The sequence below is a fragment of the Lonchura striata genome, chromosome 36, assembly GCF_050655825.1.
Source record: "Lonchura striata isolate lonStrDom1 chromosome 36, ASM5065582v1, whole genome shotgun sequence".
Taxonomy (NCBI): Eukaryota; Metazoa; Chordata; class Aves; order Passeriformes; family Estrildidae; genus Lonchura; species Lonchura striata.
Window position 1 is genome coordinate 9,667,502 of NC_140738.1, and position 19,472 is coordinate 9,686,973.

A 19,472-nucleotide genomic window follows, 5' to 3' on the forward strand; every position below is an offset into this window, starting at 1 on the left:
CCTGTCCCATTAATTTTCAGTCAGTTCTGTTTTGCTTTTCAGAGTGCCACCTTCTCAGTTGATTGTGTTTGTGTCCTCCTTTCTCTCCTGCCTTCCTTTGCCTGCTCTGTTTATCTCTCAGTGTCTCCCTTGACCCAGGTCAGCTCCCTCCAAAGACCCTGCCCTGATTTCATTCCCAATCCATGAACTACAACCACCATGGGTGAAGTTATGAAGGCTGGCAGTGAAATGTCACTCTAAGATCTTGCTCCACTTGGCTTTTGACTCTTCCACAAGAGCTTTGCCTTCAAGGGCAGGATCATCTTTTCCTGGCTGGGAACTGGAATTCCATCCCCAAGGAGTGTGTGCCATGGATCCCAGAGGGGCATTCCCGAGGCTCTCAGGGTGCTGCTCCTGCCGTGCCTCCCAAGGAGCTGTGCAGGGCAGGGGACAAGGTGCAGCAGCTGTGTTGGTGCTGCAGTGCCACCACGGCCCCTGGTTCCATGAGTTTCTGCACTGCCAACAACGGTTCCTGGGTTCCATGATGCCCTGCTGTGTCCCCATGGATATTTGGTGTCATGAAGTTCTTCAGTGTCACAATGGCCACCTCACTCCATGAGCTTCTGCAGTGTCCAAATGGCCTCCTTGGATGGGCAGTGTCACCATGGACCATTGGCTCCATGCAGCCCTGCTGGGTCACCATGGACTCCTTGGTTCCATGAGGTTCTGGGGGTGTCTCCATGGTTTCCTTGGATCCACAGTGTCACAATGGACCACTGGATCCACGTGGCCCTGCTGTGTCACTGTGGCCCCTTGGTTCCATGGGACCCCAGGGTCACAATTGACTCCTTGCTTCCACGTCACCCCCTCAGTGCCAAAATGGCCCCTTCATTCCATGAGTGGCACAAAAGATTTATAGAAACATTGAGCAAATCCTGTTTAACGCACCTGGGAACATCTGTTTGCATTCCAAAGAGAGGTAAAAGGTGAGGATGGCACCAGCAGCTTCCATCTGCAACATGGATCTAGGGAAAGGACAGGGACAGAGAATTCAGCTGGGAGACTCAGAGAATTCTGCTTCCAGAGATCATTTCTGGTCACACTGTCCCTTGTAGAAAGGTGAAACCATTCCATGCAGCCTGTACTGAGCAGGTGGTTCCTGAGTGGGGTTTGTTGTTCAGGAAACCTGCTCAGGCTTTTCCATTCTTTCTTTCCCAAGAGGAAAACTTCTCCTGGGCCTGTGTGCAGGCAGAGCCCTGAGGAGAGCAGGTGGGACACGGTGCAATGGGCTGGGACATGGAGCTGCAGAGCCCAGGGACAAGGTTCTGCTGCAGGGGACAGGGATGTCAGTGCCAGGTGGGCGATGTCAGACATGGTGAGGCTGGGGGTGAGGAGCAGCTTGTCCAAACAGGGTCAGTCCTCAGGGGGCTCATTCTGGTACATGCCCAGACCTCCTCTGGAGAAATTCAGTGTCAGGATCACCTGGGGAATGCTTCTATCTGCTCTTCTCCAAACTGGGAAATAAAAAACCCCACTCATTTGATTGAAGAATAAAAGGTCATGAGGTGCATGTGGAAATCTTCCTCCTTAACAGAACTCCAGACTGACTCCAATCAGCTGCACAAGCCCTGGAGGCTTGCAGACAATTGAATAAAGACAAAGCACCCGTGAGGGCTTTCTGTATTTTGACGATCCCCACCGTGGTTTTGGGACAGAGTCCAGGACCCTCAGGTACTGAGAGAAGGCTGAAGAAGCTGCTCAAGGAGTCAGGAGCAAAACTCAAAGTGCCTTGGAGCATCACTGGGCCCCACTGAGGGCAGGGACTGCCAAAGGCTCCCAGGTTGTGGGAACTCAAAATGTCCCTCAGATATTTTTAGAGGTTCCAGGCCTTGGTCAGAAGAATTTTTGACCCTGGCAGACAGCTGGAAACAGCTGTGATTTTGTGTTTGAACCATGGAATGAATTACCAAATTTGAAGGTGGAACAAGCAGTCACAAAGGGTTAGATAGAATAGTAAAAGTAGTTACAAAGTAGAGGGGAATTTTTTTTAGTATTGTACAGGGGGGTTTTAGCACATGTACGGGGGGGGGGTTTCTATTGTACATGGGGGTCAGAAGTTCTAAGATGGAGGAAAGTGGGATGATCCTGTTCTTCCTCCTTCTTCTTCCTTGCCTCCATGTTCTTGGTGATGTTGGCACTCACAGGTTGGTTTAGAGTAGAAAAGCACTTGGTAATATATGTAGTAGGTATCGGGGAATAACTGTAAACATGTAATACATAATATATCTCATAAAAGATAGCAGCAGCCCTGGGCTGGTAGAGAGAAGAAGACACTGGACAGTCAGGGTGTCAGGAGTGTGTGCGTCTCTACCCAGGCCGCTGATCAAAGGGCCGCAGCCCAAGAACATAATCTGTTAGATAACTAGCAATAAATCCTCTTGAGACCAAACAACAAGAGGCTGCGGAGTTTTTCTTTGGACGCACGGGTTGGAGGAGAAGCTTTACCACCACACGAGACCCCAAACCAAACCCGGGGTTCTCACATCTGGCGTCCCTTTGCGGGCATCAGCAAGAAGACTGAAAAGAAACATCAAACAACCTCCAACCTGCATCAGCGGAGAAGAAAAAAAAGAGAAGAGCAGAGCACACACACTCGCAGCAAATTCCAAGAAGAGAGGGAGCAGACAGCTCGAGATTAGAACCTGACCTTCACTGAAACAACTCGTCTCGGGGACTTTCAGGGAGGAGATGACCCAGAAGCGCGCCTGGCATCTCTCACCTGTGAACTGCTGGACGGTGATCAGTGCCATCTCCGGACTGACCTCGGGCCGACTCAGCTTTTGGTGAGAACGGTCAAAATTAAGAACATGGGAAGGGAATTCTCCCAAGAGGAAAAAGAAATTGTATCTGCCTTCCAGGGCATCATCTCTGCCCATCCGGTGGAGATTGCACAAAAAGAGGTGAAAGATTTATTATTGTGGGTGAGGTGTAACTTCCCACACTCAGATCCAGATTTATCGTTTGAGCCAAATTTTTGGCAGGAAATTAATAAGCAATTATATTATCAGGCTATAAGAAATAATAAGCTTGCCGCAAAACTTTTATCTTCAGCAAGAACAGTTTTAGAGTCACTCTCACAACGTGGCAGCTCAAGCCAGGCAGCTACGGCTCCTGGTGACAAACAGGAGGGGGGACCGTCCGGCCAGCAGCTTGGGACAGACCCTCTCAACACAGGCACAGGACAGGCAGGATTGCTTCCTGTGGAAAATCAGGGAGATGATACCCCATCGCGTCCCGTGTCCCCGGGCTCTCACTGTTCCTCAGTTTCCCAAGAGTCCCTAAGCTCCTCCGACGCAGAAATTCCCCAGACGGAGGCAAGCGAGCCAGGCACAGCCGCGACCCTCAGTGGGGGGAAGGCATTGCCCGAGTCCAAACCCACGGAGGGGCGGCAGCAGCCGCAGCCCCAGTGGGAGAGGATGCGAACGTGAGTGCAGAGCAGGGGGAGGAGGGAGAGGAAAGCGCCTCCACATCTGCGCAGGCTGGGAGTTCAAAACAGCCCGCGCAGAAAGTGAGGCCGGGGAGAGCGGCGGGGGCGGGACGGATCGGGGCGAAAGCGGAGGGTGCGAGTGCGGCGGTGGCACGCTCGGAGCGCCCGGTGACACGTTCAATGTCGAGAATCCGTGAGGCCGCAGAAGCGGCCGCCCAAAGGGTGCGGGAACTTGGCTCCCTGACCGCGGCAACCAGGGCTGCTGAGGAAGCGGCAGAGGGACAGCGGGAGGCGTTCCTCGCTGCAGCTCAGGAGGCGGGCACGTGTGTGAAGGTCGAGCAAAACCCGACAGCCACGGGTGAAGGGGATTTCTCACATTTCGAATGCGCGGGACGGGCACAGACGGGGCGGAGCCGGCGCGCGTGGGCTGTGGGTGCTGGCATGGAGCCAGGAGACGGGCAAAGTGAGACGGAGACATCGAGGCTGGAATGGGAACAGGAGGGTGGATACGTCAGCCTTGGGGGGGATGGCAGTGGCTCTGATTCAGAGGCGGTGCGGGGCGGAGCGAGGCCAAAGCATAGCCAGGGTCGGAGCAGGGGCATCCACACCCCCATGATGGCGCAGGCAGGGATGGGGCGTGGCCAGGATGTAAACATTCCTCAGGGCGCGGTTCCATCACAGTTCCCATGGCAACAGACAGCCCAAGTCCACGGCCAATCCCTGTCAGCTTCAGACATGGCCAAATTAGAACAGTTATTGCAACGAGAGTCAGTTTCACCGACTACAGGGATCGCAAACGTGAATCAGTTATTAGGAGAAATGCTCAAAGGTTTATCAGGAATTAGTGCGGGATTTGCAAATGTAAATCAGTTGACAGAAGAGATGCTCAAATGTTTATCGAAGTGCAGATTGAAGAGCAGAGTGCGGTTCCCACCTCAGCTGGTCAGGCGGCAGCGCCATCTAGCGGCGGAACCACAACATTGCAACAGGCGGCACAGAACTTGTCCGGTCAAGGCACTGCGCCACCCAGTGGTGGGACTGTGACATTGCAGGACTTTTTTCCAGTTTCTTACAAGAAAAACTCCAGGGTGAAAAAGGTCACATCTGCACGGCAGCAGGAACCTCCACTGACACCGGAACAGTGCGGGACTCAGGACACTTCTGCTGAGGCCCAGCAACGGGAGGAAACGATATGCATCACCGCTTTGAAAGGTGTCCCAGCTTGGACAATTCCAAAATCAAGGTCTGCCAAACTTTCGGGGCAGGGAGAGTCAATTTTAATATCAAAGGTGGTTGTTGAATTTCTTTTACGATATTTAAGCACAGCCTTGGAGTCACAGCCAGAACTGTTGGTTCATCTTCCAAAAATTTTCCAAATAACGCAAGGAAGTCGTGTGTTCTCCTCCACAGCAGATGCTTCACTTTTCTCCAGAGACTTCCAGCCTTCATCTTCGCAGATGCTGCAGACACAGTTAGTATTGGTGAGTGCTGCTGCACCAGAGCTGCAGCCACAACAGATGACTCCACTCTACAGGCAAGTACCCACTGAATTTACAGCTTTGCAGAGCGCAAAAGTGGACTGGCAGGACATTCGAGCAGAGTTGGAGAAAGAGAAAGGTTTATTGCAGGGCTCGGGAAACATAATAATGCCGGTGAGCTATGACGCTCAGGGCCAAAACCCGAGATGGGAACGCCTGGACTGTGGAGCAATCAAAGATTTAGCTAAGGCCATTAGGGACAATGGGTTGTCATCACCATATTTCAAGCAGATGTTAAAAAGCATTTTTGGCATGTATGATTTAACACCATACGATCCTAAATATCTTGCAACATCAGTTCTTACAGACACCCAAGCTCTTGTGTGGCAGAAGGTGTGGAGGAGATCCCTGGAGGAGCTGAGAGCCAGATACCAGGGCGGGCCGAATGCAAACCTCACCATGGTGCAGCTTGCTGGTGATCCTCCTGAGGACGATCCAACTCAACAGGCGGTGAGGCTCCTGTGTCACGTGCTCAGCGACATCAAAGAGGCAGCATGGAGGGCAATTCTTCAGATTGCTCCAGCGGGGGTCCAGGACACCATCTACACCGAGATCAAACAGGGTCCTTTGGAGCCGTTTTCTTCATTCGTGGATCGTCTTTCTCAGGCGGTGGAGCGGCAGGTGACCGAGGAGGGAGCAAAACCACACCTGGTCAAAAGCCTCGTGTTCTCCAATGCCAATCCAGAGTGCAGATGGATCATCAGAATGATGCGCACCAGGCCACCTTGGCAGACATGATCAAGGCTTGCAGCAAGGTGGGGACACCACAACATGTTGCTTCCATCATGGAGGAACACTTGGGGGATCAAATTGAAAAACGTGTTAGGGAAGCTCTTGCAAATTATACAAAGGGCAACTCCAGTGCAGAGAGACAGTGCTTTGGGTGTGGGGCACAAGGACATATTAAAAGGAACTGCCCACAACTTGCAAAGCCCAACAAACCACCAGACCTTTGCCCTCGATGCAGGAGAGGGAAACATCTCACAAGTGAGTGTCACTCACAGACAGATATGGATGGGAAACTTCTTCCTATTCCGGGAAACGGGAAAAAGCGTGAATCAACGCTAGCGCTCTCAGACACAAATCCTGGCAGTGACACAGAACCAGCAGGAACAATCCTCGGGGAGCAACAAACAGAACCCCTCAGCAGAGCAATCTCCAAAATCCCCAGTGACCCAGACTTGGTACCACCCAGATTCCAATGCATCTTGGCAACCTCCAAGTTGACGTGTCTTTTGGACAATAGCCATGCAGTGATACCTACAGGTGTCACAGGGACTTCTTGGAAAAGGCAGGACTTTTTAATAATGGCCAGGGACAGGAGCAGTATCCTTGGACTTGTTGTTTATCCATCTTTGATTTCAGCAAACTGTAATGAGGAGCTGATGGTCACGGCAAAAGCCTTGCGACCACCTCTGACAATTCCACAAAACACACCGATTGCTCGAGCTATGGCTTTGCCATCTCATCCAGAAAGGCAAGCCATGCTGGTGTTCAACAAACGGGACTCTTTTCCTGGTGATCAAGCAGAGGTGCATGCATCTTGGGTGAAACATTTGAGCCGGGATCGGCCCATTGTTACTTGTCAGTTGACTTGTAACGAGAAGACAATTGCTATTACAGGGATGCTTGACACAGGAGTGGATGTTACAGTTATTTCATACATTTTTTGGCCTTGGGAATGGGACTTGGTTGCACCTTTGGGTTCTCTCACAGGCATAGGGGGGAGTTCCCTGTGCATGCAGAGTGAGAACGCAATTGTTGTCACAGGCCCAGGAAAAAAGACAGCAGTTATCCGTCCTTTCATCGTGCAAAAGCCCATCACAGTATGGGGAAGGGACCTTTTGGCACAATGGGGACTGAAATTAGAATTGGATTTTTAACAGGGGTCACTGTGGCACTTTGAAACTGACCTGGAAAACAAATGATCCTGTTTGGGTGGATCAGTGGCGCCTGGAGTGGAAAAAATTGAGTGCATTGAAAAAGTTGGTCCAGGAACAGCTGCAGAAGGGACACATCAAACCAACAGACAGCCCATGGAATTCCCCAGTGTTTGTCATTCACAAGAAAACTTCAGGGTCTTGGAGACTGCTTTATGATCTCAGGAAAATCAACGAGGTCATCAGGACATGGGGCCACTGCAGCTTGGGCTTCCATCTCTCTCGATGATCCCGAGGGACTGGTCGCTTGTGATCATTGATCTCAAGGACTGTTTTTTCAGCATTCCACTTCATCCAGATGATGCTCCACACTTTGCATTTTCTGTCCCAAGCATCAACAGAGAAGAACCTTTGCAGAGATACCACTGGACGGTTCTTCCTCAGGGACTCAAAAATTCTCCAAGCATTTGCCAATGGTACGTGGCCCAAGCTTTGCATCCAGCACGAGAAAAACATCTGTCCTGGGTTGTAAGATAAGCTTGTATTCCATTTGCCATCTGTCGAAGGCGAACCGGTTGGACAGGTTTTTTGTTATCTCTCTCAGAGACAATGGTTTGTGTATACACCTTTGACTGATTCAATGAAGGGCTGAAAAAATGTAACACCGTGAGGGGTCCCACCCAGAGGGGGGAAGCAGCTCGCTCTCTTCTTCGCGGGACTCCGAGAGAAGCAGCTCTCTCTCTCTCTTCGCGGGATTCCGAGAGAAGCAGCTCTCCCTCTTCTTCGCGGGACTCCGAGAGAAGCAGCTCTCTCTCTCTCTTCGCGGGATTCCCAGAAAAGCAGCTCTCGCTCTCTCTCTCTTCGGCGGCACTCGCAGCGAAGCAGCCGGCGCGCAGAGGCGACGGCAGCGGAGCTCAGAGGCAACCCCGGCGCAGAGGAAGACCGGCCCCCACTGCCACCAGATCTTCAGAGGAAAACTATACCCTTCTTAAGATCACCACTTCAGCTGCAACTCATCAACTATTGCAAGGGAAAGCAATTGTCCCAGCAAACCTGATACTGGCAATCCTCAGGTTCTAGACCTTTTTCTTTCACTGGTTTTGTTTGTACCGATTGCATTTGCCTTTTTTTAAATTGTTGTCCAGTTTTCTCCTAGTAAAGAATTGTTACTCCCACTCCCATATCTTTGCCTGAGAGCCTTTTAATTTAAAGATCCTGGTAATTCAGGGGGAGGGGGGTTTGCCGTTCTCCATTGTACAGGAGGCTTTGCCCTCTTTCACAGACTCCTGTCTTGTCGAACCAAGACAGATTTTGGCGCATCAACGTGAGGCCCGAGGGCATTGAGAGGGAAAAAGGATTAACAGTTCTTAAGTAATTTGGTTTTGTTGTGTGTAAAAACATCTTCAGCATCACCATGTGGTCTAGTTTACCTTGGTTTGGGTGGCATGTGATCGTAGCTATACTTTTCCCATTTGCAGACCCTTATCTAAAAATGGGTCCTATAACTAAGGCTACGGTGTCTGTTATCAAGTTTGGCTTCTGGGTTAATTGGGTGAGGAATTCATGGATCTTTAATTTCCTCTGGAAGGCAGGTACATGGATTCATAGCTATCACACGTTAACTGTATGTTTTTGGGGTTACTTTAATAACGGTACCTACTGCGAGGAAATAGCACCTGGGCAAACTTTCTCTCAACCTTTTAACCATCTTTTCGGGTCTGCTCCACCAGTTCTCAAAGGGTTAAGATCCTTTATAAGTGCTAATGATACCATACAATGGGTGGTGTTGCTGATAGTCCTGTTATATTTAGCATTCAGAGATAAGGGAAGATTAACCTGGATAACTACCCTCACACCTACACCACAGACTCGAGATGCTGCTGCTCCAGAGCCTGACCCTGCCCCACAGCCCACCTCAGAAATGAACCGCCCAGATTGGGTGAGGGTTCTGGTTAAGGAGATACGAGAGATGCTGAAGGAGTGCATTTCCCCAGCTGGTGAGAAACCAGCCCTTTGCCTTGAGGAGGGACAGTCTAATAGTACAGCTGTGGAACCCACTAATGTTACAACTGTCCAGGTTCCAGCTGAACCACAAGGGCAGTCACGGTCAGCAGCAGTGGCCCCGGTAGAAACAAGGAAGTCTAAGGTGAAAGCAGAGCACCCTGCAGATAGGGACAGGAATGGAGGAACCTCACAACCCACAGGGGAGCCAGAGATTGCTATCATCACCGAGTCCCTGACGTACGAAAGTCTTCGCAATCTGCATAAAGACATTGTGCGACGAGGGCGTGAGGCTTATGCTACCTGGCTACTCCGGGTTTGGGATCTTATGGGTACAGGCGTGCAGCTGGACGGTGGTGAGGCAAGGAACTTGGGACCCTTGACCCAGGACTCGGGTATAAATCAGGTTTTTGTAAGGGAACCAGGGTCCCTTTCTCTCTGGGAGCGGCTCTTAATGAGTGTCAGGGAGAGGTTTATCCACAGAGAGAGAATGCAAGAGCACCATCATAGAATGCGCTGGAAGACCCTCGAGGAAGGGATCCAACAGCTGAGGGAAGTGGCAGCATTGGAGGTACTCTTTGGGAGGGATGGACGACACAATAATGACCCTGACAAGGTCAGGTGTACGGGACAAATGCTGTGGAGTCTGGCAAATCTTGGGCCATCTCAATACGCCACCTTCATTGCAACGATCAATGCTGACACCCACCGGGAGACAATAGGTTCTGTTGCCAACAAACTTAGGAATTATGAGAGTATGATTAATGGCCCAATGCAGGCTCATATCTCAGCTGTGATTAAGGAGTTTAAAGAGGAGATGAGGGAGGAGATAAGGAAGGTTAATACAGCACCCGTGAGAGTCACAGGCCCCAGAATCAGCGCCCAACAATCCCCAGCTAGAGAGAGAGGGTACACCCCAAGGGCTAATCTGTGGTTCTTCCTGCGTGACCATGGGGAAGACATGGGGAGGTGGGATGGGAAACCCACTTCTGTCCTGGCAGCACGGGTCCGTCAACTCAAGGAGGGAAACTCTAACCGGGGGAGTTCCACCAAAGTGAAGGTAGCCTCAACCTCCCGTGACCAAGCTTGTGGGTACGATCTGTCAGACCCCCTTGAAGGGACCTCTAGTATGTATGCCCAGGGAAGGAATGATAACCAGTGTTAGAGGGGCCCTGTCTCTAGCCAGGGAGAGGCACGGGAAAACCGGATCTTCTGGACAGTGTGGATCCGATGGCCTGGCACATCAGAGCCACAAAAATATGATGCTTTAGTTGATACTGGTGCACAGTGTACTCTGATACCATCGGGACATGTGGGGGCAGAGCCTGTTTCCATTGCTGGTGTGACAGGGGGATCACAACAATTGACTCTGGTGGAAGCTGAGGTGAGCCTGACTGGGAAGGAGTGGAAGAAACACCCTATAGTGACTGGCCCAGATGCTCCGTGTATCCTAGGCATAGACTTCCTCCGGAACGGATATTACAAAGACCCAAAGGGACTCAGGTGGGCTTTTGGAATAGCCGCTGTAGAGGCAGAAGACATTAAGCAATTGAACACCTTGCCTGGACTGTCAGAAAACCCCTCTGCAGTAGGACTCCTAAGGGTGGAAGAACAACGCGTGCCAATTGCGACCTCGACAGTGCACCGCCGGCAGTATCGGACGGATCGAGATGCCGTGATCCCCATCCACAAAATGATTCGGGAGCTGGAGAGCCAAGGGGTGGTCAGCAAAACCCACTCACCCTTCAACAGCCCCATCTGGCCTGTGCGCAAATCTGACAAAGAATGGAGATTGACTGTGGACTATCGTGGCTTAAATGAAGTGACTCCACCGCTGAGCGCTGCTGTGCCGGACATGCTGGAACTCCAGTACGAGCTGGAGTCCAAGGCAGCAAAGTGGTATGCCACCATTGATATTGCTAATGCGTTTTTCTCCATTCCTCTGGCAGCAGAATGCAGGCCTCAGTTTGCTTTCACCTGGAGGGGCGTGCAGTACACCTGGAACCGACTGCCCCAGGGGTGGAAACACAGCCCCACCATCTGCCATGGACTGATCCAGGCTGCACTAGAAAAGGGTGAGGCTCCAGAACACCTGCAATACATTGATGACATCATTGTGTGGGGGAGCACAGCGGCAGAAGTGTTTGAGAAAGGTGAGAGGATCATCCAGATACTACTAGAAGCTGGCTTTGCCATCAAGAAGAGCAAAGTCAAGGGACCTGCCCGAGAGATCCAGTTCCTGGGAGTGAAATGGCAAGATGGACGGCGCCAGATTCCCACTGAGGTCATCAACAAGATCACAGCTATGTCCCCACCAACCAGCAAAAAGGAAACACAAGCTTTCCTGGGTGCCATAGGTTTCTGGAGAATGCACATTCCTGAGTATAGCCAGATTGTGAGCCCTCTTTATCTGGTTACCCGAAAGAAGAATGATTTCCACTGGGGCCCTGAGCAGCAACAAGCCTTCACCCAGATCAAGCAGGAGATCGCTCATGCTGTAGCCCTTGGCCCAGTCAGAACGGGACCAGAGGTCAAGAATGTGCTCTACTCTGCAGCCGGGAACCATGGGTTGTCTTGGAGCCTTTGGCAGAAAGTGCCTGGGGAGACTCGAGGCCGACCACTGGGATTCTGGAGCCGAAGTTGCAGAGGGTCTGAAGCCAACTACACTCCCACAGAGAAGGAAATCTTGGCTGCCTTTGAAGGAGTTCAAGCAGCCTCGGAAGTAATTGGCACAGAAACACAACTCCTCCTGGCACCCCGACTACCGGTGCTGGGGTGGATGTTTAAAGGAAAGGTTCCTACTACCCACCATGCCACTGACGCCACATGGAGCAAATGGATTGCCCTCATCACTCAACGCGCCCGTATTGGAAACCTGAATCGCCCTGGGATTTTGGAGATAATTACGAACTGGCCAGAAGGTGAAAACTTTGGTCTCACTGATGATGAGGAGCAGGTACAAGTGGCAAGGGCTGAAGAAGCTCCACCATACAACCAACTACCAGCAGAGGAGACCTGCTACGCTCTTTTCACTGACGGTTCCTGTCGCATCGTAGGGATGAACCGGAAGTGGAAAGCAGCCGTATGGAGCCCCACACGCCAAGTTGCACAAGCTACCGAAGGAGAAGGTGGATCGAGCCAACTCGCTGAACTCAAGGCCGTTCAGCTGGCTCTGGACATTGCTGAAAGGGAAAAGTGGCCAAAGCTCTACCTTTATACTGATTCATGGATGGTAGCCAATGCTCTGTGGGGCTGGCTGGGAAGGTGGAGGAAGGCCAACTGGCAACGTAGAGGAAAGCCAATCTGGGCTGCTGATATATGGAAAGACATTGCCTCTCGGGTGGAAAAGCTGACGGTGAAAGTCCGTCATGTAGATGCCCATGTCCCCAAAAGTCGGGCTAATGAGGAGCACCGGAACAACGAGCAGGTAGATCAGGCAGCAAAAATAGAGGTGTCAAAGATAGACTTAGATTGGCACCATAAGGGGGAGTTGTTCCTGGCTCGATGGGCTCATGATGCCTCAGGTCATCAGGGCAGAGATGCCACCTACAAGTGGGCACGAGACCGAGGGGTGGATCTAACCATGGACAGTGTTTCCCAGGTTATCCATGACTGTGAGACGTGTGCTGCCATCAAACAGGCCAAGAGAGTGAAGCCCCTATGGTATGGTGGGCGGTGGTCCAAGTACAAGTATGGGGAGGCCTGGCAGATTGACTACATCACACTGCCCCAGACACGCCAAGGCAAGCGCTACGTGCTGACCATGGTAGAAGCCACCACTGGATGGCTGGAGACTTTCCCTGTACCTCATGCCACTGCCCGGAACACCATCTTAGGCTTGGAAAAACAAGTCCTGTGGAGACACGGCACCCCTGAGAGAATTGAGTCTGACAACGGCACCCATTTCAAGAACAGCCTTATCAACACCTGGGCCAGAGAACATGGTATCGAATGGATATATCATATTCCCTATCATGCTCCAGCTGCCGGCAAAGTTGAACGGTGCAACGGACTCCTTAAGACTACCCTGAAGGCACTCGGTGGGGGAACATTTAGAAACTGGGAAATTAACCTGGCAAAAGCAACCTGGATGGTCAACACCCGGGGGTCTGTCAATCGAGCTGGCCCTGCTCAGTCAGAACCCTTACACGCAGTAGATGGAGATAAGGTCCCTGTAGTACATATGAAAGGTATTTTAGGGAAAACTGTTTGGATTAATCCCACCTCAGGCAAAGACCAACCCATTCGTGGGATTGTCTTTGCTCAAGGACCTGGTTACACTTGGTGGGTAATGCAGGAAGATGGGGAGACCCGCTGTGTACCACAGGGAAACTTAGTCTTAAGAGAGAACTGGGTGTAAGATTTCATGGTGTGCAGATGGAAATAGAATAAGGGGTGGATAATGTCCTGGGTTGTAAGATAAGCTTGTATTCCATTTGCCATCTGTCGAAGGCGAACCGGTTGGACAGGTTTTTTGTTATCTCAGAGACAATGGTTTGTGTATACACCTTTGACTGATTCAATGAAGGGCTGAAAAAATGTAACACCGTGAGGGGTCCCACCCAGAGGGGGGAAGCAGCTCGCTCTCTTCTTCGCGGGACTCCGAGAGAAGCAGCTCTCTCTCTCTCTTCGCGGGATTCCGAGAGAAGCAGCTCTCCCTCTTCTTCGCGGGACTCCGAGAGAAGCAGCTCTCTCTCTCTCTTCGCGGGATTCCCAGAAAAGCAGCTCTCGCTCTCTCTCTCTTCGGCGGCACTCGCAGCGAAGCAGCCGGCGCGCAGAGGCGACGGCAGCGGAGCTCAGAGGCAACCCCGGCGCAGAGGAAGACCGGCCCCCACTGCCACCAGATCTTCAGAGGAAAACTATACCCTTCTTAAGATCACCACTTCAGCTGCAACTCATCAACTATTGCAAGGGAAAGCAATTGTCCCAGCAAACCTGATACTGGCAATCCTCAGGTTCTAGACCTTTTTCTTTCACTGGTTTTGTTTGTACCGATTGCATTTGCCTTTTTTTAAATTGTTGTCCAGTTTTCTCCTAGTAAAGAATTGTTACTCCCACTCCCATATCTTTGCCTGAGAGCCTTTTAATTTAAAGATCCTGGTAATTCAGGGGGAGGGGGGTTTGCCGTTCTCCATTGTACAGGAGGCTTTGCCCTCTTTCACAGACTCCTGTCTTGTCGAACCAAGACAACATCCAAAACCAAAAATTATCCATTATATGGATGATTTTCTCATTGCAGCACCAACAAAACAGGAGGAGCAAGAGGTTCATGACTGTGTGATTGTGCAGGTGCAAAAATCAGGACTGGAAATTAGTACACCAAAAATACAGGAAATTGCACCTTGGAAATACCTGGGATGGAAGATCACAAAACAAACAATAAGGCCACAGAAACTGAAAGTCAACACAAAGGTCACCAATCTCCAGGACTTGCAACAGCTTTTGGGGGAGATCAACTGGATGAGACCGATCCTGGGAATCACCAATGATGACATCTCGTTGTTGCTCAACCTTTTGAGAGGGGACAATAACATCAAATCTCCCAGAACTCTGACGCCTGAAGCAAAAAGAGACCTTGAAAAGATCACAGACATGATTCAGCAGAGACAAGCACATCACTTTGTAGAATCATTGCCTTTTCATTTAGCAGTGTTGGGGGAAACAGCACAGTTATATGGGTTGATTTTTCAATGGGATTTGTCTCAAATGGACCCTCTTTTGTTGATAGAATGGGTTTTCTTAGCTTACAGGCCCTCAAAAACAATTCTCACAGATCTAGAAATGGTAGCACAGATTATTATTAAGGCGAGAACCAGGTTGCTGACAATGTCAGGCAGAGATTTCTCAGTTATTCATGTTCCTTTGAAAAAAGTGTATTTTGAATGGGCGATGCAGAAATCACAGGATTTTACAATTGCTTTGTTAGGTTATCCGGGAATTTGTACAGTTCATTTTCCAGCTCACAGGATGCTGAATGCGGAAGTAAGTTTCAGGGAAAAGCCAAAAATAAGCCAGGAACCAGTGGATGGGGTGACAGTATTCACTGATGGTTCGGGAAAAACTCACAAATCAGTAGTTACATGGCAAAATTCAAAAACAGGGGAGTGGAAATCAGACATAAAAATGGTACAGGGTTCACCACAAATTGTGGAATTGGCAGCAGTGGCCAGGGTTTTTCAATTGTTTCAGGAACCTCTCAATCTGGTCACAGATTCAGCATATGTTGCAAATGTGGTCAAACGGTTAGAGGGATCACTTTTGAAACACACTGACAATGAAATTTTATATTCATATTTGTCATGCATGAGGACAATTCTGGAAAATAGAGAACATGAATATTTTGTTACACATATCAGGGCACACTCATCACTCCCAGGGTTCTTAGCAGAGGGAAATGCTCAAGCAGACAGACTTACAATGACCATATCTCAGACATTGCCGGATATTTTTGAGCAGGCAAAATTGAGCCATGCTTTTTTCCATCAGAATGCACAGGCATTGATGGAATCCTTTTGCCTCTCCAAAAGTCAGGCGAGGGAGATCATCAATGCTTGTCCAGACTGTCAGCTTGTGCAGCCTCCTGCGTCTACAGGAGCTGTCAATCCAAGGGGATTGCAGAGTCTTCAGCTCTGGCAAGCTGATGTCACAAAATACCCATCTTTTGGGAGGCTCAAAAATATCCATGTCTCAGCTGACACATTTTCAGGGGCGATTTTTGCATCATTACATACAGGGGAAACCGCAGAACATGCCTGCAGACACTTTTTACAAGCATTTGCATCACTCGGGATGCCACAAGAAATAAAAACAGATAATGGTCCAACTTATACAGGCAAGGTGCTTGACAAATTTCTGAAAAAATGGGGAGTGAAGCACATTTTTGGTATTCCTTATTCTCCCTCAGGTCAAGCAATCATTGAAAGAACACATCACACCCTGAAATCCCTTTTGGATAAACAGAAAAGGGGAGAGGCAGGCTCAGCACCTTATATGCAGCTGAACAAAGCTCTGTATGTATTGAATTTTTTAAATGGTTCTTTCTCAGAGCCCACACCACCAATTGTCAGGCATTTTACAAACAGTGCACAAGCAAAGTAAAGGGAAAATCCTTTGGTTTTGATCAGAAATCCAGAATCAGGACAAATTGAAGGTCCATTTACATTAATAACTTGGGGCAAGGGTTTCGCTTGTGTTTCCACAGAGCGAGGACCGAAGTGGGTGTCGGCAAGGCACGTGAAACCTTTTCGGGTGCAGACACAGGTGGACACAGACCCGAGAAGCAAAGAAGAGAGCACGCAGACGGAGGCAGACAAGGACGCTGCAGACGTCTCGTCGGACAACGATTGATTATTCAGAGACTTGGGGTTTTTTCAGGGAAATTAAGTGTCATTTGAACATTGCTGCATTGAGGGGTTTTTCACAGAGGTTGGGGACATGGACATGGAGTTTAGACAGGCAGTGTTCATGTGTCTCATTCTCTTGTCTGTTGCTTTGGACAATGAGACAGACTTTCCCATGAAACAACTGAGGGAAAATGTGTGGGAAACTTTGGCAAAGGCAGCGGGTCTGGACAGTATTTGTCTGACTCATTCAAAGCCAGGGAAACCATTTTCAACATGTTTGGTAGGTGTGCCAGTGAAGGAGTGGCCAATTCCAAAAAATATCCCTCCAAAGGTTTTGAAAACCTTTTCGGATCCTGTGGAAGGGTGGCATGTTTGGACACAATACCTTCCTGTGGCTCACCTGGAACCCCCAGAGTTAGACATTTTTGGGTCAACAAAAATGAAATACAAATTTAATCCAGTGGGAGTGGCAAAGACAGATAATCACACAATAGATGTCACTTCGAATCAGTCTTTTTATAAAAATGCATCATCCTGGTGCAATTACACCAAGGTGACAAGCAAAGCATCCCTTCAACACCCAGTCACTTTACCGAAGGGAGTGTTTTTGATTTGCGGGGACAGAGTTTGGCCTGCTATCCCTTCAAAAATCAAGGGCAGTCCATGCAGCATTGGGGAGCTCTCATTGATAACGCCTGATTTGAAAACTTTAAAGGAACAGACACGCAGGGGAAAAAAGATCCCTTGATCAATATAGTCCGAATTGTGATGATGATGTTTATACCTGGGACAAGGCTCAGAGAATTGCAGTTGCAATTTTCTCGCCCCAAACATCATCGGGGGTGGCCTTGACACAATTGGACCACATAGCTTGCTGGTTGAGCAAACACAGTTGTGCCATTTCGTCTGCACTGAGTGACATGTTAACAGACATCAGCAGTGCAAGACAGGCAGTGCTTCAAAACCGGGCAGCAATTGATTATTTGCTGCTGTCACATGGGCACGGATGTGAAGAATTTGAGGGGATGTGCTGCATGAATTTGTCCGATCATTCAAAATCCATTCATGAAAATATAAAACAAATAGAAAGTAGTATCACCAAGTTGAAAAAAGTAACAGGGTCCTGGTGGGATGATTTCTTTAACCTTTTTGATCTCTCACTAGTGTGGAAAGAAATTTTGAAAGTAATATCATATATTCTTATAGGGCTTGTAGTTCTTCTGCTTGTCATGCCATGCATTTTCATGTGTATTCAAAGGGCCTTGAACAAAGTGGCAAAGCAGGTGTTTTTGGTTCAAACAGGGAGGGGAGATGTGGGAACTCAAAATGTCTCTCAGACATTTTTAGAGGTTCCAGGCCGTGGTCAGACGCAGTCTGGACCCGGCAGGCAGCTGGATTTAGCTATGATTTCGAGTTTGAACCATGGAATGAATTACCAACTTTGAAGGTGGAACAAGCAGTCACAAAATGCTAGATAGTATAGTAAATGCAGTCACAAAGTAGAGGGAAAAATTTTTTGGTAGTGTGCAGGGGTGTTTTAGTGCATGTACAGGGGGGTTTTTACTTTGTATATGGGGGGTCAGAAGTTCTAAGATGGAGGAAAGTGGGCTGAACCCATCCTTCTTCTTTCTTCTTCCTTACCTCCATGTTCTTGGTGATGTTGGCACTCACAGATTGGTTTAGAATAGAAAAACACTTGGTAACGTAGGTAATAGGTATTGGGGAATAATTGTAAACATGTTATATGTAATATATCTTATAAAAGATAGCAGCAGCCCTGAGCGGAGAGAGAGAAGAAGAAGACACCAGACAGTCAGGGTGTCAGGAGTGTGTGCCTCTCTGCCTGGGCCGCGGACCAAAGGGCCGCAGCCCGAGAACCTAATCTGTTAGATAACTAGCAATAAATCGTCTTGAGACCGAGCAAGAAGAGGGTGAGGAGTTTTTCTTTGGGAACATGGGTTGGAGGAGAAGCTTTACCACCACACAAGACCCCAAACCAAACCCGGGGTTCTCACACATGGGTCCCACTGAGGGACAGGACTGAGAAAGTGTCCCCAGGTTCCAGTCAGAGCACAACACTGAGGCACTGATGACAGCTGGGGACAAGCAAGGGAAAGGTGTCTCTGGTGCTGAGCAAACCTGGATGTGTTTCAGGAATGCAAAGGGCACAGGCCTGAGCCCCAGCCCCTGGCAAGGCAGATCCTGTCCCTCCCTCATTGCTCAGGGCTCTTCCCGGGATGGGCACTGGCATGTGGGGATGTGCAGTGCCAAGGGCAGGACCATGGGGCGGCCCCTGCCAGGCTGCTGAGCAGGGACAAGGAGGCACTGAGGCCCCAGGGCTGCAAGGGTCACTTGTCCCCTGGTGGCCTCAGGCCCAGGGCCAGCAGCCATGGCCAAAGGGCTGCACAGGTTGGCTCTGTCAGGGCCTTGCAGCTGCTGCACATCCCTGAGCCCTCTGCAGCCCAGGCTGTCCCACGGTGTCCCTGCCCTGCGCCTCTGTCCCTGCAGGCTGTCGTCACCCCCGGCTGCCCCACCTCGCTGGCCCTTCCTTTGCTGGCAGCTCTGCCTCCTGCTGCCCCTGCCTGGCCACACAAAGCCTTGGGCTGCTCCAGGCTCCTGCTGGGGACGTGCTGCACCACAGCCCTGCCCTGGGAGGGAAATTCCTTTCTCCTCCTGTGTCCAGTCTGGATTTCCCCAGCTGCATTTGTGGAATAATTTCTCTCCCTGCCTGATTCCCACTATGGAGAAAAGCTCCACCATTTCGGAATCCACCTTTCAAGCCCTGCCAGGCCACTCCTGATCTGTCCTCAGTCTCTTCACAACTGAGCCCAGGCACATCAGCCTCCATACATGGGTTATGTTCCTGAGGCCTGCAAAACCCAGCTCGGGAGATCTCTCGGCCCTCTCCAAGGTGTTTGCAAAGGAAAACCTTCTGCTCATATCACCAGAGGCCAAGGCCAGGCAGAACTGTCTGTCCTGGCAGCTTTTGTCTGGGAGCAATCCTAGGATAGATGGAATTTTGGCGGCCACATTCCAGTTCCTGCCATGGCCCCTGGACAAGAGGGTCAGTTCTTTTCTGCAGGAAGGAAGGCACAGAGCCCCAGTGCTTCTGAGGCAACTGAGATGTGACCACCAGAGGCCAAGGCCAGCCAGAGCTGGAAGGTTTTTTTCTGGCAGATACCCTTGCATACAGGAAATTTTTTAGGGGAAATACCAATTTTGTCCATGGGTGTCTGAAAAGAGG

At 50.1% G+C, this 19,472-nt stretch overlaps 1 protein-coding gene across 1 annotated transcript in view; it reads left to right on the plus strand.

Moving 5' to 3' along the window:
* LOC110484435 (uncharacterized) overlaps positions 1–19,472 on the plus strand; it is a 308,610-nt gene that overhangs the window by 223,803 nt on the left and 65,335 nt on the right.